This window comes from Ambystoma mexicanum, chromosome 2q (assembly GCF_040938575.1).
Source record: "Ambystoma mexicanum isolate Mex_15411 chromosome 2q, UKY_AmexF1_1, whole genome shotgun sequence".
NCBI classification, from domain to species: Eukaryota; Metazoa; Chordata; class Amphibia; order Caudata; family Ambystomatidae; genus Ambystoma; species Ambystoma mexicanum.
Genome location: NC_090924.1, coordinates 87976050 through 87998115, shown reverse-complemented (window position 1 = coordinate 87998115; position 22066 = coordinate 87976050). Strand labels below are relative to the sequence as shown.

The 22066-nt window shown below is 45.7% G+C and overlaps 1 protein-coding gene across 6 annotated transcripts in view; it reads left to right on the top strand.

Annotated features, from left to right (window-relative positions):
- Positions 1-22066, top strand: part of ABCA3 (ATP binding cassette subfamily A member 3) — a 1774001-nt gene that overhangs the window by 366086 nt on the left and 1385849 nt on the right. Inside the window, exon 1 of one of the 6 annotated variants that reach the window (XM_069646924.1) lies at positions 6386-6509. The exons of the other annotated variants lie outside the window; for them this stretch is intronic. The gene's annotated coding sequence lies outside the window, so the exon portion shown is untranslated. Of the gene's footprint in view, positions 1-6385; positions 6510-22066 lie in introns of those variants that run through there. 6 annotated transcript variants of the gene reach the window in all.

The window sequence follows — 22066 nt, the reverse complement described above, 5'->3', positions numbered from 1 at the left end:
CACAGCATTGACACAAACATCAACATGCATGCATGCATTCATACATACATACACATATACATATTAATTTAAATACACATACACACTTTTAATTTAAAATAAAAAACACTTACCTTACCTCCATGCACCCTTAAAAAGCATCCACGCAGCCGACACGTAGACATGCTGCCTGACAAGAGAGAACTCCTCTCCCATCAGTCAGCGGGGTCAAGCTGAGCAATGTGAACACACTGACTGACAATAGAGAACTCCTCTCCCATCAGGCAGCGTGGTCACGCTGAGCAACGTGAACACACTGACTGACAAGAGAGAACTCCTCTCCCATCAGTCAACGTGGTCACGCTGAGCAACGTGAACACACTGATTGACAAGCGAGGAGTCCTCCCTAATCAAGATGAACACACTGACTGACAGGAGAACTCTCCTGTCAGTCAGCGTGGTCATGCTGAGCAACGTGAACACACTGACTGACAAGAGAGAACTCCTCTCCCATCAGTCAGTGTGGTCACACTGACAACATAACACACTGACTGACAAGAGAGAACTCCTCTCCTGTCAGTCAGCATGGTCATGCTGAGCAACGTGAACACTGACTGACGAGAGAGAACTCCTCTCCCATCAGTCAGCGTGGTCACACTGACAACATGAACACACTGACTGACAAGAGAAAACTCCTCTCCTGTCAGTCAGCGTGGTCATGCTGAGCAACTTGAACACACTGACTGACAAGAGAGAACTCCTCTCCTGTCAGTCAGCATGATCAAGCTGACATGAACATACTGACTGACAGGAGAGGAGTCCTCTCCCATCAGTCAGTGTGGTCACACTGACAACATGAACATACTGACTGACAAGAGAGAACTCCTCTCCTGTCAGTCAGCATGATCACGCTGACATGAACATACTGACTGACAGGAGAGGAGTCCTCTCCCATCAGTCAGTGTGGTCACACTGACAACATGAACACACTGACTGACAAGAGAGAACTCCTCTCCCATCAGTCAGCGTGGTCACACTAACAACATGAACACACTGACTGACAAGAGAGAATTCCTCTCCTGTCAGTCAGTGTGGTCACGCTGAGCAACCTGAACACACTGACTGACGAGAGAGAACTCCTCTCCCATCAGTTAGCGTGGTCACACTGAAAACATGAACACACTGACTGACAAGAGAGAACTCCTCTCCTGTCAGTCAGTGTGGTCACGCTGAGCAACGTGAACACACTGACTGACAGGATAGGAGTCCTCTCTTGTCAGTCAGCGTGTCCACGTTTTCAGCTGAATGACGGGAGGCAGCAGAGCTCACTTCTGGGCCCTGCTGTCTCCCATTATTTTGCTGTTTGTTGCGGAGCCAAACGGCTTCACAAGAAACAGCAAAATCATTGCAGGGGCAGCACAGTCCCCCGTGTGAATAAAGGACACGGGAGACTGTGCTGCCTTCCACTTAGGAGAGGGGGCCGCGAGGCCCCCAGCAAGCGCGAGGCCCGGGGCAGTTTGCCCCCCCTGCACCCCCCTCGTGACGGCCCTGGGCGCAAGGCGAAGACTCTACGCTCTACACGCTTGCAAAACTTTCCTGACCGACCGTACATTTACCGGGAGCTCCTCTGTCCAGTGGGGGAGATCCAAACCTCTCATTAATGTCTTAACTCCGCTGCTCTGCCGCTGTCTATCACGGTTGTGATACTATTACATATATCAGTCATTCTACGTAGCATATCTGCCTGTATTCTTGCTGACTTACCTCATCTGATGAGTGATGATCGCAGAGAATCCGTGATTAACCGTGCCCATCCTATCCGTCTGCTTTGGTACTTCGCATACCCAGCTAGCTCTACGTAGACATTTTTAACGACACTAATAGCCCCCTGTTGCATAAACATCCTTAAGCGCTCCCCTTACCTTGACCGTAATTGTGTACTACTGCCAAACTGCATACTGCTCGCTGCAATCTCTTACTGCCGTGTTACTACCCATGCTTACAACTATTGAAATGCCTATCTAGCGTCCACTCTGCCCACTGCATTTTGAGTCAATGCCTATGTGTATTGCCATTGAAACACCTAACTAGCGCCCCCACTCACATTAACTGAGTTCACAAACTACGTTTGCTAATAATTTATGAACCTCACTGCCTATATCTCCAGAGCCAAATTACCCATGATGGCCTCATTTAGAGGTGCCACTCTAACTATGGCCACTTCCCTCCCGCTCCTCCAGAATATCTCACCTCAGAACCGTGCCTACACAACCCCACCACTTTACTTACTATCTCCAGCGGACTGGATAAACAGATTCGCCAGACCACCTACACCCTTCATACCTTGTCCCACACCTCTTAGAAATACAAGACTAGCTTCTCGCCTTGTACCCTCTACCACCTTCTTGAACGCAGCCCCACCGACCATGATTAGAAACGCTAGACTCAGCCATTGCACTAATCATGATGTAAAACTCACCAGAATGCTCCCTAATCAGGCTAGGAACCTCACGCAGCCCACCTCACTTACTGACCCTCCACCAAGTCCCAATACTGCAACACCCTACCCGCCACCACACATGAGTCAACCTTCCACTGACCCACATCAAGGGAGCTCTCATCAACGAACACTCATTGGTAGCCCACGCTACTGATGTCGCTGACATTATCTCCACCAACCACCTAGACTTTATTGCTATCACGGAGACATGGCTCCACCCAGCAGCCAGCCCCACTATAGCTCTAGCCACCCCGGATAACTACACCATCATCCGAGCTGACAGAAAAAATGGATTAGGTCAAGGAATAGCAATTATTGCGAAATCCACCCTAAACATCAGAGAAGTAACTAGCACAACCCTACCTTCAGCCAAACTCCTATCCGTCAAACTCCCATTATCTAACACCCAAACTATCCTTCTCCACATTATTTACAGACCTTCAGGACCCCCCTCTACCTTTGAAGAAGATCTCTCTCTCTTACTCACTACCAACCTGAAACCTAAATCATCATTCTGGGTGACTTCAACCTGGGACTTAATGCTTAATGACCCCAATGACAATGAGGCCACCTCCCTTAATGACACCATTACTCATCTAGACCTCACCCAACACATTAACAAACCTACACATACAAAAGGAAGATCCTTGGACTGGCTTGCAGACGCCAACTGTAACTTCTCATTGACCGACATCACTATGTGTCCTTGGACTGACCAATACCTTATTACCTTCTCTCTACCCAGATCTATACCATCTACCACACTACCCACTAGGTTACCTCAAATAATCTCCAGAAATAACCGCAACATCACAATAGAGAACCTTAGACCTCTTCTCGTGCCTATCAGTAAAGCTAATCTACCTACGCAAAATGACAACCCATCAGCCATTGTAGAGCTATACAACAATACCCTAGAATTAGCTCTCAACCAGATAGCTCCTCTTAAACAATGAAAAGCCATACCCATTGCCCACTCCAACAAATGGTTCTCAGCAGAATTAAAGGCTCTCCGCAATATCAAAAGATCTGCAGAATCTAGCTGGAGAAAAGCCCCTTCTCTCTCCACTAAAGATAAGTTCACCTCAGCAGCCTCCACCTACAAATCCGCCATCTTAAATGCAAAAAAAGAGATCTATAACATGAGAATACAAAACGCCAAATCTGGCACTAAAGAACTATTCTCTATACTAAGGGAACTCAAATCACCACTGCCTCCTTCAGAGGACTGCATTAAAGACAAGGCCTGGTGCAATAATATCCAGCTTGCCCTCGTTAACAAAATTGCCCTCCTACAAACTAAGATAGAAGCAAAAAAAGCCAATCTCGCCTCCAAACAGAACCCCAATAGCATAATAAACCACACGACTCCTAATTGCCCTTCCTTCCATTTCTCACCAGTCACAGAAGAGGAAGTAATCAAGATAATCGCCAGTCTCAAACCATCCAACTGCAAAGGTGACATCTGTCCCGCCTCCGTCATCAAAGACGGGGCTAATGAGTTAGCACCTCTCATCACCTCTTTGATCAATTCTTCCTTCAAAAACTCAGTGGTCCCCAATAACCTTAAAGAAGCGTGGGTCCTACCCCTGCTCAAAAAACCCAACCTCGACCCCAACATCCCTACAAATTACAGGCCCATCACCACAGTCCCATTTCTCCTCAAAATCTTAGGGTAGCCTACCTCCAAATACAACAACATTTGGAAGACAACAACCTCCTAGGCCTGCGACAATCCGGCTTTAGACCAAGGCACAGGACTGAAACTGCCCTCTTGGATCTAAAAATCCAAATGGATGATGCCAAAGATAAGGGCAAACTGGCCACCAGATCCTCACTCAACACCTCTCCTCGGCTGCTGCATTCTCTCAGAATGCCACTAAGTGGAACCAGTCATTTCTGTCTGACAGGTCGACTAGGGTCTTCGCCCCTACTGCGGCTGCAGACCCTATCCCAATCACATGTGGAGTGCCCCAAGGCTCTTGCATTTCCCCCACACTTTACAATATCTTCACGAAGCTCCTCTTTGACCGTCTTGACGATCTGGGTGTCAGCTACACTAATTATGCAGACGACACCGAGGTCCTCATCACCCTCACTGACAGCTATGAAGAGGATGTTGCAAAGCTTAATGAAATCTACCTAGAAATCCAAGCCTGGATGGCCACACACAGTCTCTGCCTCAACGACGATAAAACAGAACTGCTTATCGTAGGCTCCCAGGCTTGCCTTAACAAACTAGACCAAAGGTACCAATCCTTCACCATTGACAGCAACATCATAAAAGTTTCCAAAGAGGTCAAAACACTAGGTGTGTACCTCGACTCCACCTTGTCACTAAAAAAACAAATAAACTCCACCATCTCAACCACTACCTACACCAATAAACTGATCAATGCCTGCAGGCCCTTTCTATCCACCTCTAGTTGCCTCACCTTATCTAGAGCGTTGATATTGTCTAAATTAGACTATTGCAACACACTCTACCTAGGCACTACCACAAAAAACTTGAACAGGCGCCAGATCCTGCAAAATAATGCACTAAGATGTGCCCTTAACCTCCCGCGCAAGGCTCACATATCCACGGCGAGCAAAGAAGTCCACTGGCTCCCGATCCGCGACAGAATTAAGCTAAGAACCCTGGTCATCACCCATAAGTGCCTGTCACGCACCGCCCCTCGCTACCTCTCAGACAAATTCACTAGACACTGCTCCACTAGACCCACCAGAACCCCCTACCTGCACCAACTAAAGATCCCCAACTACAACCTAAAAACAGCAGGAGGTTCCAGCTTCCCAGTGCTTGCAGCACAGTGCTGGAATACCCTCCCTCTTCCATTTAGATCAGAAGCCGCATTCTGGCCATTCAGAGCCATGGTGAAATCATGGCTACTAGCCTAAACATCTAATCTCTCAATGACACGTTCGGCCAGCCGCCGCTCGCCACCATGTAGTAATGCTCACCGTGTCTATATCCGATTCAGGACCACCCTGTCACCTGTTCCTACTCTCCACTGTAAATATATTGTACCCTGTTCCCTGTATATTCTATTTTTGTATGTAACTACTCAGAGCTTGGATTAATGTATGCTCTGACTGGTGTATTAAGAGGTTTGTGTAACGATATGTAACGCTGCTGTGCTCATGATTATGCGCCCAGCTACCTGAGGGTTCGGACGCGCTTTATAAATAAACAAACTAAACTAAAACTCAGAACTGTTGCCTTTGCTAGTTTGTCATGTCATTTCTGATGATGTCCGTGCATAAGCAAAGTAGGGTCTTACAATTTCTCTCCAAGGACTATCTTGGGATTCCCACCATGGCAGTCAAACGGAAACAAGATGCTTCTGGAGTGCGTGTGAATCATTTTTTTTAAATTGGGCTACCTTGGAATGATAGAACCATTAACTGCATATGATCCCCTGTCTATCTCATTGTACAGGCTGTGGCCTTTTGGGGGTTTGATGGGGTTCTATAAGTATACTCCAAAGTCGATAAATCTTAATACTTTGTTTTATCACCTTCATAAAAGATGAGAGGTTGAGTTAGATTACGCGCCGTATCCCTATGAAACCCAAAATAACACCCATTGCGTCTTCCTCACTTCCCTTCTGACATCGTCCGGCCCATCTTAATTGCCTTCTATGGGTAAGCACGAAACCGCAGATTATGGTGTCAGTAGACGATCGTCTATACTTATGGATGAAGTGAATAAGGGTCAGCGGAGGTCATTCCTGCAGCAGCTGGTGTTCTGGCGGCCTTTGTCCTCTTTAGGCGACTGGAGGGGCGAGGGCAGTTGGGATACAGTGGGGCATCGCGGCCGGGCAGTGTGAGGAGACGGCGTCAGCAAGCGAGCCAATCGGAGCCCTGGGACGGCCCTGTGGGTTGGGCCCACTCCCAGCGCTCGCAGACGGCTGTGCCGAACTCGGGCACACCACCTGTACCAGAGGAGGTGGCCGAGGTGCGCGGAGGTGGTGGCCCGGGTTGTGCCGAGACCCCAGGGACCTTATCGCCCTGCTTTGTTCTTTCAGTGAGTTGTTCGCGTTTACCAAGATTGTTTTTTTGTATTCAGTTCTGAGTCAATAAGACTGTACAAACCGGTTTAAGAGTGCTGTTTACGTATAGCCGCGGTTATCTCCCCTTTCTACAAAACAAATATTGGTAAATGTTCTCGTAGTTTATAGTTATTGGTTAATCGACGCATGAGATGCATGTCCTATAACTTCCTTTGCAGTTTATACCCGGCATGCACCGTTCAAAGTGAATTCACTTCACGCTGTCCTTGGTGCTTTCGCAGCGAACTCTCGAGTAAACAATGCCCCAAATACCTGCTACACAGTTAAGCGTGATTTCATTTGCAAATACACTTTTGTGCACTTGTATGGATGATGTTTTTTTAAGAGCAACATTTTTTTACCGTTAGAAGCCCTCAATTTGTATTCATGTAAACACGTGATGTTCTGTGCAGTTGTCTTGTGCCTTCCTCCCCCCATCCTCTTTGTGTTGCTAGACCAGCCCAGCTTTCTAGCCTTCCGGAAGCCACTGCTGATCGGGCTGTTGTGCCTATTGTCAAACCACGACAGAGGCACCTTTTGTATAGAATGCTTAAAACGCACCACTCTCTGGTTTAAGCACTGCTTTAATTTGCATCCAATGTGTTGTTTCGCAATGTGTGAGATTATAATCTGGCTACGTAACGGTTCTAATCAGGAAACCACTTTTTAAATGTGTCAGTGAAGATCTTAGTAAAGTCCTTTTCGAAATGCTCCAGGAAAACCTATGCTGCCATTGCATAAATGAGGCAGAGCACTGAGCTATAGGTGAAAGCTGTTAGTGAGCCTTTCAAAGGTGACTTAATATGTATGATCTTGGGGGTACACAATAGATGTTAAATCTCAAACTTCCTTATGTGCTTGGAGAGAGTTATTCCAGCGACACTTTAGTGAGCCATATTTTATTGAGGGCGCTTCATTATCAGCCGAGTTCATAATTGAACAGTTCCAACACATTCACCGTTCTTCCCCATGGCTCCTGTCTTGTACTGATGAGACTGACACTTAACATTTAGAATGCAAACGTTCCTCTCTGCGCCATGTTTTGCGTTATTTGAATGACACTGCTTTTGTGAAATCTGATCCAAGGGTCACAAGAACTGAGCCAAAGTCACAAGGATGTTACATCAAAGAATGTAGGGAAAATAAGTATACGCACGACACAAGGAACCACAGCCTCTTACACCAAGGAAAAACTTTATTTAGAAACGTATCTCTTTTAAATATGCACTTCCAGACCCACATGTCCATGTACACGTGGGTCTGTTCTATTTCCTCACTAGCTCTTCCACCATCTGGTCCATATGAGGAAACCACACATCTCCTTAACTGCTTTTTGGTATTTTCAGCAACCCTATGACCTTAATGTGCCGGCTGAATAACCATTTGCCTGAGTGTGGGAGGAATCACTAGGCGGCACCCTCAACAGAATCACACCATCCATTACTGCAAGCTCAATGTACACCTTTGCCAACCGGTCCATCTCCTCCATACAGACTCCGGGCTGATTTTCACCATGTCTCCGGTAATCATTAGACTGACTGATTCGTAAGCTGAACGGCCAAAGCCATTGAGGGGTCCTTCCTAGACTTGCATGCCACCCTCTCCAGAGTAAGATCAGGTGGCAATGGATTTACTACAACATAATTGAGGTAATTCTGATCACGCAATCTCACCACAGGAGCTCCTCTGGGATGTTGCGAGATTTATTTGGACGGTTTTTGGCCACCTCCAGGCTTATGTATGATACCATAATTGTACTCTTGCAGACAAATCTCTCGATCCTAGGTGGCATTTTAGTACAAGGATTTCCAAACAAAGAAAGAAGAGCCTGATGGTCTGTCACCAACGTAAAACACTTTCCAATAACAAAACTGTGAAAGTGCTCACAGGCCCATACTCCAACAAGACTCTCCTTTTCATCCTGGGAATACGTAATCTCAGTATGAGACAACGCCCGACTGGCATACGCCACAATATGCCTAGGATACACATCTTTGATTTTCCACCTGAGCCAGGATGGCTTCAAGCCCAATGGGACTGGCATCAACAATGATTTCCGAATGTCATTCAGAGTTGAAATACACCAACTTCTTGGCCTCTGCCAATGCCTCCTTTATTCTTTCAAATGCAGCTTGACATTCTTCAGTCCATTTGAACCTCCAGTCTTTCTGCAACAACCGCCTCAACGGCTCCGTCTGAGAGTTATAATGCGACAAATACCTAGCACAATAGACAGCAATACCCAAACAAGATTGTACATCAGCCACTTGCAGAGGAGTTGCCAACTCCTCAATAGTGCTAACCTTCTCAGGGTCAGGAGACATACCAGCATCAGAGAATATATGGCCAAAAACCCAATTTTCCTCTTATTTATGTTACACTTAGCAGCATTAAGAGTCAACCCGGCTTTTTGCAACGCCTCACATGTGGGCACCAATGCTTGGTCATGTTCGTCCTGAGGTGAACCATTTACCAAGATATCATTGCTATAATTGAAAGTAGATTTTATAGGCAGAATTACTTGGCGAATGGCTTCCTGGAAAACCTTGGCAGCCGAAGAAATGCCAAAATTCAATCTCTGATACCGAAAAAGGCCATCATGTGTTGAAAATGTTGTAATGGCCCGAGACCCAGGATGTAACTCCAACTGGTGATAACCCTGATTCAAGTCAAGTTTTGAAAATGCAGTAACACGATTGAGTTGCACAATCATATCCTCAATGCTAGGCACAGGATGTCGCTCTCTTTGGATAGCAGTATTTGCAATCTGCATATCAATGCATAGCCGAATCTTCCCACCATCCTTTGGGACTACCACCAATGGGGATATCCACGGAGTAGGTCCGGTTGCCCTCTCAATGATGTTATGACGGCAGAGCTGCTCCAGTTCCTTTTTTACCACTGCTTGCAAAAGAAACCTCACTCTCGAGGGATGTTGTCATGGTACAAACTCCCAAACCTCTGGAGCTTATGGGCCTACCCCAGTCACTGGCACCCTTAGGGGCTTATCAAGCCCCAAAAGTGTGTCCTAGGATTTCCTGGACTCAGTCCTGGCGCCCTTGGCGCCAGGCTCATGACATGTGCTAATTGCATTGGACTACATTCACAGCCTAATAGGGCTGAGCCTGTCTGTATACCCTGGGTGTGGCTGAAGGACTATTTTACCTGGAACTAGTTACAAGGCTATTTAAGCCACACCCTACAGGCAGAACATGCTTCGCATTACTCTGCACTCCTGCAGCGTAACGCTCACCGTGTCTGCTCAGTACTTGAACTTCTACAGCCACGCCCGTCCTGAGATCTCGATCCAGCGGCATGTGAGAGAAGGAAAAGGAGAACAGGAGTTAGTACAGCAACGAAGGCCTTATTTGCAGTATTCCATCCAATCGGCCGCACCTTCAGCTGCTCTCCGGGCCGCTGCACCTGCAGAGAAGAAGGTATCTGCACGGACACCCAATACTCACCCGGGGTCTGCATTCTTCAGGAATTTTGTTGAAGCGGTTCTTCCCATCGCCGTCCTGGAGCCGCGCCACGCCTGCAGAAAAGGAAAAGAAACAGCAGGTTAGTCGCGCACGGAAAAGAAACCGCTATACAGACATTCAGCGCCACTCACCCGCGCTAATACTCACCTGCAGGAAATCTGCTCAGCATTTTAGGAAGAGTCTAATCTTCATCCGAAAAACGCTCAAGACCGCTCCTGAAAGAAAAGAGAAACACAGGTTAAAACTTGGGCAGTAAGGACATTAAGCACCTATACCAAGCATCCTTTGGCATAGAGACTTACCTGCTTAATCCAGCTATTCAAAAACTCTGCAACAGCCCCGCAGGATCAGTGAAGTAACTTGGTCCTGGGAAAGACTGTGCATACCGCGCCCCTGCTAGAGATTGCTGGACGGAGAGCCTACCATTAAGAACTCCAAGGTGAGACAGAAGAGGAGAAGGGGCATCAGAAGGTTAAAGGAGGTGGAACCAATCCGGCTCCACTTAGTTAGCTAATATCTTGTTTTGACATTGCAGGTAAACGCCTGCTGGGGTGATATCGAGGGAGAAGATGCGGGCAGGCATCATCACTCAAGCTGTGCAAAACCTATGCAGACATCATTCGTGCGGCTACGTGCTACGCCCCCGTGGAGACCAGGTGAGCGTGACAGATGTTCAGGAACGGGTCGGACCGACTCATCAATATGCAATTTGACCACCATCGTCTTGAGTCTGCCCAACGCCTCAAACAACGTTGGAAACCTAGCTTGAACAGACACTTTAGACAATGGCCCAGCAGGTGTCCTTGTGGCTATCATACCAAGGTACTTAACTTTCTATGTGGTCTTTCCATTGAGTACACCACATCACCCACTTGATAACGAATGTCAATCAGTCCCAATTGGTTATCTGTAGCATAACTAAGGCGGCATCTCCCCTTATTAGGACTCCTAATAACATGAAAAATGGAATCCGTTGATTTGTTTGTATGCACCAACCTCCTTTGAAATTGGCCCAAAGACTGCAGAGGTTGTTCAGCCCCCCCCACTGAAAAATCTTAGCCATAGACGTGATCAACTTTAGATCCATATTCATCAACATGAGGTCCTGTTCTCCCAGAACATTAACAGTTGCCCCCGTATCTTATCAAGAACACATGGGTAAACTCCACCAGTTCAATCAACACCATTGTGGCCTCCTCCACCTCCCAACCATCCTGTACCAAGTTCCCATACTCATTGGAATAATCCTGCTCTCCAGTAGATTGAACCTCATAAAACTGGGCATTGTCATACATCCCAGGAAATCCCTGTGGATCCAACCTGGGACTGTTTTCCGGATCATCAACCAGGCCATAATCATATTCCTCCAATACTTCATCAACAGCCATGACATCGTTCCGGGGACCAAAAGCATCCCTCTGTTTCATCCGCCTCGGGCCTTGAAACGAATAATATGAACTTTGAAAGGCAGAGGGTGGACGCCTTGCCAGCTGATATCTTTGCTTCCAATTATCAGCAGACACGGCCATAGACACAGAACCATACCTCCCAGCATGACAAGGAGCCTGAAAATGTCCCTCATGGCCACAATTAGAACACCGCTGTGCAATTGCCGGGAACACCCCAGCATGTGGGAAAGACAACCCACACCGATAACATAATCTTTGGACATTAGATTGCCCATATGCAGACCGATTCACAACTCGCATCCGACCCCTCTTATCACTGGTCTGCACCGCATCCATTGCATCACGATCACCGTGCCTCCCGGCAGTACCTCCATTGCCGCTGCCTGGACATCCACTCTCTCATAAATGCCCGCCATCTCAATAACTTCATCCATGGAAATAGTCTTTTTCAACAATTGCTTCCTAAAAACTGATGAAACACACCTCTCAATGACACGTATCCGTATAGCTTCGTCATCAGAAAACTGGGAAAAATGGAAGTGTATCATTTTATGCCAAAGCCTGGTGACAAACTCATAAATAGTGTGTTGTGCTAGCTGGGTACAGTGATATTAAACACGTATCTTTCATAATCCCTATTGTGCTGGATCACAAGTTTCTTATTCAATGCATCAATCAGTGTCACATATGTGTCCCTTTCACCCAAAGGAATAGTTTTACTCAAATCCTTAATCTCTGTCCCAGCAAGATTAAAAAAAATGTCAAGTAAGGCCGGTGATGCCTCTTCACCTGCAGCTTTGATAAATCCTCCACCCATGCCAACCATCTGGGGCCCTTGTCATCCTGGGGAATCAATGCAAATGGGAGTGGTTTCTGTAGAAAAGCCACCCTAGCCATGGATGCTACCAAATCCTGTCGTGTCCCTGGCTCCACACTCATTTTGCCACTCACAAGATTGCATTAGGTACAAATTCAGTCACAGTACCTTTCACCAGGATTCCGCGTCCAATCACCCCATTCTATTTGGGCAGTTCCACCTCCACCTGCTGCAGGCTTCTCCTTTCCACTCTGGATACAAACAGCACAGCTCCACACCAGAACTTCACCTCTGTGCTCCTAGTCAAACTAGCACAATAGTAGCCAACGTGCTTTTCTTTTCACTGCCTCGCCATGCTTACTCCACCTCGCATGGTTGCCCAGCACCTCCCTTCACTGTGCACCGTCAATGCAGCGACACCGCGGTAGCGGCGAACAGCCACGTGGGACCCCCCCCCCCACCCGCCAGCAGGGGACCCAGCCACGTGCAAGGCAACCACACGCAGGTCAGCAAACCCTTTGTCGCCCTTGTTACCTCGAAGAATGTATGGGAAATAAGTACACACAGGACACAAGGGAACCGCCTCTTCACCAAGGGAAAACTATAGAGATGTATCTCTTTTAAATATTCACCTCCAGACCCACGTGTCCATGCACACGTGGGTCTGTTCGAATAGGCACAGGCTTCCTACCGCTAGTCCGTGACAACAGGGGCAAGGGGGAGCAGCTGCTACCTCTGGCCACCCACAAATGACGTCCATGATCTTTTCATGCCCTTGGGTGTCTCGACATAGCGAGCAGATTCTTCCACATTTGTAAAGTTTTGTCTTTTGCCGTTTACAACATTACACCCAGAGGAGTGCAAGTAGCCCGGTCTCAGCCCTTCGTATCGGTAAGACTTTTCAAATAGCCTAAGGCGTTGGTTTTCTGTCTTTACAGTCTGGAGTTACTGATTAAATGAGATGTTACCGCCATTGTGCTTCACTTTCGCTCTTTCTGAGCAGCCATTAGTACATTTACTTTCCTAGCTCTAGAAACGTCAGCTTTTCCCTGAGTGTTAACCACATAAGTAGTGCCATGGCATACGTGTAGCTAGGGGGACTTGGGTGGTACGCTTAATAGGCGCAAATACCAGAGTACCAAGAAATATGAACAAGAGGTTCTGGAAGAGATCTCCATGGCTACGGTTTCAGTATTGTCATAAAATGCAAACACTTGTGCACGAGGTAAATACACTTATGATTTTGCAATTGCAAGTCCTTTGGAGGTGGTTGGTCCATAAGGTTTCTTTTTTTTAGAATCCTGCTACGTTTGCAAACTCAGTAGTTAACGCTTTGATTCTACACTTGTTCTGTATAAGAAGTGCCACAATGCATTTATCTTATTGTATATATTTTCCCGTATTCATTATTTTGTTTGACTTGATGAATACGATATCTTTGTTCATTAGCTGCCAGGCTCACGTATCAGCACTTTAAGATGGGATCCGTAACGTTCAATGAAAAAAAACCTGTGTTAAGTTTCTAGCAGCGTCACTCACCCCTGCTGGATTTCTAGCTTTTTAAAGGACAGAGCATATCATTTTCATCTGTGTAACAGATATTTCAGATATTTTGTGACGTTATACCCTCACTAGTTATCAGCCAGACTAAAGAAATTCTATTCTGGCCATAAGAAGTCCGCGGGAGAATGATGTATTCTGTGCACCGTGCAAAAGGTTGTATCACGACACTGTTCTGAGGTATACCTCCATCTCTATTTTGGTAATGTGGGCCGAGAGCAGGCACTGCAGATATTTGAGTTGGCAACAGAAGCATAGTGCACTAACTTACCTAAAAAAAAAAAAGTTATTTATTCAAATCACAATAAAAAAACACTAAAAACCCGCCCCTGCAAAGAAAACAAACCGCAAATTCAGGCTGATTTATCGACTCTAAACTGACTAATATAGGGGAAAGTTGCAAGGGGGAAAATAGGCAAAAAAATGTCCAAAGGAAAAAGCACAACATTTGAACTTTGAAATGTCAAGCGTGAAGAAGATTCAACAGAACACAATAGGCTTAAGTGCAGTTTAACACTTTCATTGGAACACACGAAGTTCAGGTTGGGTGGAACTCTCAGAGCTTCTAGGTGACTTCTTAACTAAAACTCAAAAGTGATTTCTGTACTTAGTGTCCAGCCAGGGTTTGCCCAAATAGTGCAAGGCCTATCTAAAGGACCATCAGTTCTTGTCAGGATTCGCTATTCTAACACAGTCCCTGGGATATAGTGGCCAGCTTCTATCTTGGCTCAAAACTCAGTCCGTGGGATAAAGCACACTTCTGGACTTTCTCCTACCAGCAAGTATTTCCGCCTCACTTGCTTAAGGTTTTACCTTGTGCACAGACCTATCATCAAGTTTTTCCTCTCCTTTGCGTTAGGTTTTTGTCAGGCAGTGATGTTCCAATCAACCTGTCAAAGGTTGTGGTAAGCCAACGCTACCAGCCCTTTAGAGGCTCCTGGTTTTCCTTCTTGCTTTCTGGCTTGAAATACTCCTTCCTCCTTTAGTTCTGGTTTCAGCCAGTGTTTGAGCTGTAGCCATCAGCAGACTTTTAGCTTTCCTTGCTCCTCCTAATCCAGACTCACAGCAAGCTTCCAGCCTCTACTCATCTCCTGTGGGCTCATGCTAACCTCCTCCGGTTCTGTGTAGGTAACCCGGTCTGACACCCTCCCTGTAGCACACTGGGAATTTGTATTGTGTGCTTGATTGGTTCGATTATCCAATGAGGCTTCTGATTAGTGAAGTAAATGTCTGAACGGTATTTAATATTTGGAGGTTGGTATCTGGTTGCTTTCATCTTTTTATTGTCATGATTCACCACCTGACTCCCATCCATTAGCATTCTGGCCTCCTCTAATGTACCCACAAGGTGCTTTAAAGTGCTGGGAAGCTCTTTAAAGAATCCCTCTACATTAATAATTCACATAGTCTTTGATTACTTGTGGGGATAGTTTTTAGCGTTCAATTACTACTTAAGCTAGAGTCAAAAGTTCCTGTAAAGTAACCTGTGTTTGATTAATTAAACGACACTTCTTTTTCTGTTACACTTTGTGCGCTAGACCAAAAAAGGTGTGGGGTGGAAGATTGTTGTTTGTTGACACAATTTATTGTGTGACCGAGTTAGACTCAATAATGAAGATGTAAGACTTCCTTTATCTGTTTCCAGTTATTTATCAATAGCCCTCAAGACTCGGACGTAGAGGTACAGCATCATGGAAACCGTAATATAACACCAAAACAGTTCTCAATAGTTGCGGCCAGGGAGCACTAGCAAGGCATTTTGTTGACTGCCAGTTAAAGCTAGCCAGAGAAGTCAGATGTCTTAGCCAAGTGATACAGTTTCACTTACCACTTTTCATTTTCAGCTCATAACTGTCAAGATGCACCCCCTCCATTCAAGGCATACACAGTTGGCTACACAACTGAAAGCTCATATTGTGCCAATAAAGACCACCGGCTCACAATGGTCCGGATCACCTCCAAGCATATTACACCCATTCAGGATCCAGATAAACCAACCTCTAGAACCTCGAAGATATCTCTCATTAAGTTTCAATGTTGTCTTCCTGGCCAGAGCACTATTGACCAAGAATGCCACTGCCTACAATGGCATACGATTGTGTTCCTGGATTTCGAGGGTTAATTCTGTCTGAGTTCTGGTGGAAGCTTTCTTGTGAATGGCCCCTGTCGTACAATCTGCCTACTCTGGGAAACCGAAAATGCAATATCTGTTATAGGTACTGGGAGAAGCCTGGAGGTATTCTCCCATGTAGACCCAGAGAATCCTCTATTCACGTGGTCAGGGGGGGGCTACCGCTTTTGAAACTGATCCCTGGGGGTGGACAAACGAGGGAGGGTCACCTGGGTAAGGGAGTCCAGGGTTGTGGCCATGGGAGAAACCCAGCGGAAACGCGGTATCCCCAAAGGGACAAGATGCAAAGAGGAGGAAGTCTCTGAAGCCTTCATGGGATATGGATGTCCCGCTGTCCCGGATCTAAGAGGGAGGCGAGGAGATCACCCCAGAATAGAGGCATAGTATAAGGGGGGACAACCTATCCAACTTCCCCTATTTCAGATCACAGGGTATGCTGGCAAAACCTGGACCTCCATAACAGAATACCAGCGGCCAAGACTGACCTTAAACCGGGAGATTCACCACAGTCACAGGACATCAAGTCCAGGGGATTTCCCTTTTCTCCTCTTTCCATCACCCTATGTTCATTCGGCCCACAGACAATATTTTCAATCTCATCACATCTCCCCCTGCCCATTTCCAACAAGTTCTGGGACAAGGTAGAGGTGACCAACATTGGGATGCAGGGAGAGGCCGATTTACATTTCACCACTAGGTTTTCCCACTAATAGTCAGGCAAGGTCAGGTATTTCACCTTAACCATGCAGACCTGACTCCACTTGACTGTCAGGTTGTAAAAGGTGTGGTTCTGCCAAAGAAGATGAGCGAACTGGGATTGCTGGCTGGAATGTGGAAGCCAGGGACCAGGAGGCTGCAGCAAGAGAAGCCTGGAAGATCCAGAGGAGAGCGGGATACCAAGACGCAAACCCGATGTGTCAGAAGGGTTGCCGGCATGCTGTCAGCTGCTGGCCTTGTTCAGGCCAGTGCTTATTCTCCTGGGACGTGTGCTGGTCCCTGGGGTATCTGAGGGGCAAGTGGTAAGACCCTGACCTCAACTAACAGATCTCCAGGACCTGCTCACCAGCGCTGTGCTACTGGGTTAGTTTCGCACAGTAAAGAGCGAGAGAAACTCAATAGCGTGTGTGGTTGGCTGGAGCGGGGGCAAAAATAATGAAGAGCATAAAGCGGAAAGAAAGTGAGGAAAAGAGGTCTGTTGGTGCGAAGACAGAGAAAGACATAAAGAGTGAATTTAAAGGGGGCGGAAAGCAGAGAGAGATGGTGCAAGCGACCTGAAAACAGGAGAGAGAGTGGACCGCAAAGAGAGGGTGCAAGCAACCCGAAACCAGGAAAAAGGGTACAACCGACCCGAAAGTAGAAAAAGGAAGATGCAAGGGTGCACGGTCAAGTGAGAAGAGGATGCCAGGGGCATGGCAAAGCAAGAGGAGTGTGCAAGAGGCACAATAAAGGGAAAAGAGGTGGAAGTGTGCACAGCAAAGGGGAAAGAGAAACAAGAGCAGAGTGGTAAAAGCCCCAGAGGAAAAGGTGTCAGAAGAAAGATGGAATGTGTAAAGAGAGGTGTCAGAAGTTAGAGTGGTTGCGCAGGGGAGGAGCAAAAGCCCAGTGTCTCTGAAGTCTGACACTGCCCCATGAAAGGACTATGCGTTGAAAGGTAAATCCTGACAAGGTGAATTTTTGTTTGAAACAGGAGGGTCCTAAGCTTGGGAAAGGGAACCCTGAGAGGCCCACAGAGACATTTTGAACTTTGCAAGAGAGACCTGGACTTGGGAAAGGGCACCATGAAAGGCCAAACAGAGTCTGTCTTTTTGAATGGAACTGGAAGGATGGAAGCTTGGGGAAGGGAACCCCAAGGTCCTCAGAGACATGGAGCACTTTGACTGTCTGCAAGAGCCCTACATGGAAGGTTCTGAGGGCAACCCATTTGAGTTGAACTATTTTTGTAACTGGTAGAACCACACCTGATGGTAAGGCTACCTGAAACCAGTCTTGGTTTGCATTTCTATTTTTTGAGCCACCATTTTCTTCTTTAAGAAGACCCCAGAACACATTTTGTCTAAGAGTGAGGGCAAGCATAGGTTGTGACACAGACAGATTTTGGTTTTGGACTTACGAACATAGACGATCCTTAGAAACATCAGTTGAGGGAGGAATCCCCTTAGGGTTGGTGCCAGTTGGGTATTACACCACCCCAACAAAGTCTTTCAATAAAGGTTTTAGAACTGTTGCTTTTGAGTCTGTGTCTATCTTGATACCATGCCTGTCTCACAGTACTTTCTTAAAGATGTCCAGGTCTAACTAGTGTTGCCATCATTGAAAAGGTGCAACAATGTTTTCAAACCTGTGTAAAATAAAATTAAGGGGATTAAAGTGGTTAGCAATTCTGGAACATTCATATATCTCCTATATTTAGTTTCCTATGTAGGGGAGAAAACATGTCTCTGGTGCTTGGGCATGGTAATAAAGAACCTAACTTCCTACCCTGGTTCTCCTTCCCATCCTGTGAGAGTGAGGATTGGGGAGCGGGGGGTATTGGAAAAGTATTTACAGGATTTACACTCCCTGGCCCTCATTACGATACTGGCGCTAAACCATGGCGCTATTAGCACCATGGTTGGTGCCGGTATCATAACGAGTCCGCCAATGTTGAATGGGGAATTAGCACCTCATTCCAAGGTTGGCAGGGCGGTAATTCCCCATTGAACTTTGGCCCTTACCCATTCCTATTTTTGCCCCATAGGGCTCAATGGGACTGGGGAAGGCGCCAAGTGCGGAAACTGCAAATTGCGGTACCGTACTTAGCACCAAGGTCCCTTTGCGGGTCCCTACTTTAACGGCTGGTCTAGACCAGCCGTTCAGGTCGGGTCTCGCAAAGGGACCTCGTAGTAAGGCGCTAAGTGTTTAACGGCGCCGCAGCCTTTTACGGCGCCGTTAAACACTTAGCGCCAGGGTCCTAATGAGGTCCCCTGTCTGGTAAAAGCTTCTGTACCAGGGATCGCCAAGCCCTAACCACACCAGGTTTTCATGCTAACCAATGTGAAATACTCCTGACAAGATACTCTGTTGTAGTAGTAGTAGTAGTAGTAGTAAGATCAAATGAAACATGTACATATAAAAGATAACTAAACACACAATCGCACAAGCATTATAATATACAATAACCAAATACATTTAAAAAAAAATATCCCCTATAAAAAATCATTATTACTTTGTAGTTACAAGGATAGTACAATACCAGCAGTCAAAGTTCTTCCTAATTACAGTATCGGCTACAATTGTATCTCTAATTCTCATTATAATACTCAAAAATGATCTCAGCACCAACATGCCAATTTGTGTTGTGCTGATGTAATGAAAAAATAGGCAGCACAACACTGCTTACAGCTGAATAAACGAAGAAGTGGAATGATGTAATGTTTCCTAGGTATCTACCTAGTGCAAAGAACAGCAGGTGCATGTTAACCTCATCAGCTCTCTTGTTACACTTGCAGAAGTAATCATGTTTATTCCCCAGCCAACCAATCGAGTTCCCTTTCAGTGGTAGATGATTAAAGCGTAGGTAAGTGCCCTAATCCTTGTTGCTTACCGTGCAATGGTACAGGATTTTGCCTTGTAGACTATTAGAGCAGAGAGTGTCATGCCACCACCATATGTACCGGTAAACCGCAGAATACCAGCATTTGCTTGGGTAATAAGAATAGCTACTCGGTCAGTCTGTGGTTTCCATTCATTCCTGACTGAGAATTGTACCCCTATTTAGCCCCAACCCTTCACTGTTACCAAAGTCAAATTCTCTATTAGGAACTCTGGCATCCTTTTAGGTATTCCTTTTTGGAAAGCCAATACCTGAAATGTTGGCACATTTATTGAAATGTTGCGACGTCATAAATGGAAGGTAGCCAGTAACAGGTTTCTGAAGGTCAAGGGGGTTTGTGTCATTCAGACAGTAATCGGCATAGGCCAAGCTGAGGTTAGTAACAGGGCTATCGTAGACCCCTGATAAATGCAAAATATTTGTGTACCTTCCCCACACGATACTAATAAATGAAAGCCAACACCCACCTCCACTAGCACCTTCCAAGGTGTCGGGTGATCAACCCTGTGAAAAGCTAACTGATCCAAGAAAGCAAGATATAATTTACCCCTCTTGACCCTATAATACTTTTAAATGTGTAATCATTTCAAAAATTGCGCAGTGATTCCATCCTTTGGGCAGAATCCTAACTGAGAATCAGACAAGATGTTCTCCACCTTTTGATTTAGCCTGGTATGGGTCACCTTACCCAAATTTCAGGGAAATATCATTTTGGGAGATGGGGTTAAAACGAGAGAGGTCTGATCTAAATCCTTCCTTAAAAATAGGAACAATTGAGCACACCAACCCAATATATTTGGCAATACCCTGGTTATTGATAGATAATGTGTAACATTGAGCAGCATGGGGGCCCATATATCCGAAGTTAGCTTCTATATGTCACCCAGAACTTCCTCAGGACCAGGTGCCATCTGAGACCATCATTTGGAAAGGTATTTCATTGCTTCACCCACAAATATATCCATAGCAAACCTATTCAGACTAGCAGCAGTGGGGGTAGCTGAATCCACATTGCCAAATAAACCACAAATGCTACAAAAAAACTTAATTTTTCACTGAACCTCAGGCTTCCAAGCTCCAAACGTCCTTGGAATTCTTATGAGATTTTAAACTTTTTGTAATATTGACAATGATGTTGTAAAAGTTTGTTAATCAAACTAATAAACAACTTTTAATTAATAAATAAATAAATAAGGAGGATTGGATTTTATCCCTGGCGGTCACTGAGGCTTTGTTTAGCTCCAGATATATGCAACCTTTAATTACCACTGGCTTCATTACACTTCATGTAAGAATGTCCATCTCCAGTCCTTCAGGGCTCCAATTACGGCTTTGAAAAATCCTTCAGATCTATCTTTAACAAGGAGTTTATCCATGGTACACTGCTTCTTGTTGACTCAATTTAGAGAGTCAAATTCTTTAACTTTACTGTTTCGATCAATGCCAAGAGTAATGTAATCTACGAAGGCCATTCAAACCTGCTGAACCACTTTTGGCAGCAAGTAGTTTCACCTGATTCTGGGTTCAAAATTAAGAGTCAATGAGCAAGAGCTAAAACCAGCTCCTGGGTGTCAGACATCACCCAATAGGCAGGAGCTACCGATGCAGAACCCAGCGCATCACAAATCTAACTTCCACATGAGATTTACACTTTAACTTTTTGTATGATTGATTATGTATAAATGTGTACTAGATGGGCCATAATTCCTCTTTATCGGCAATTTCAAATAATCAATGTTATGTCAAATATGCTTGTGGCACCTATTGGCCTGGGGAGCCAAAAGTAGCTCCAGATAGATGTTGGTTTTAAGCTAAAAAGGCACTCCTAGGCTAGAAGCAGGAGCAAAATAGCTCCCAGCTCCGCTCAATTTCGAACCCTGGGTTATTGCGCCTAACATTGCCAGACCGAACCTTGCCATTAAGTAGGGGGATGACGGAGGAGGAAACACCATATTAACGTTGCGGAGAAGTAGAAAGTGATCACTTTTTACTCTCTTCAGAATCAGTAGATGCATGTCAGTTGGCCACCATTCACAAGTTTGTTTAATGAAGTAGTCCGTAGGGTCCAATGGTGTTCTGACAAATGTCTCCCTGGCAGGTGAATCGGATAACGCGTGACCGCTCACTAAACACTGAACATCCAACAGTTCCAAACACCCCTTGGCTTGCGGATTTGTGTGAGATGTTTGGGCGGACATAAGGGGAATACCCCAAGTTTTATATCTATGTGGGTACATTTCTATACATTAAGATCCTCGCTAACTTGAGCATTAAAACCCTCACCCATATAATTAAGGAATCTTTTATAAAACAATAATCAGATGCCCATGTCATGTTTTTGGCATTGCAGTAATGCACACATAAAATTCTTTCAGGCAAGGGGAGGGAGATTCTATTCACTACTACTGTTATATATATATATTTAATATATGCCCACATTCCATAGAGGTTACATTGAAGCTGGTCACCTGAATATTATCAGAAGAGGTTGGCATAAGTGAAAAAGAGGGTTCTGAGGAGGATGGAACAAGACACACTACT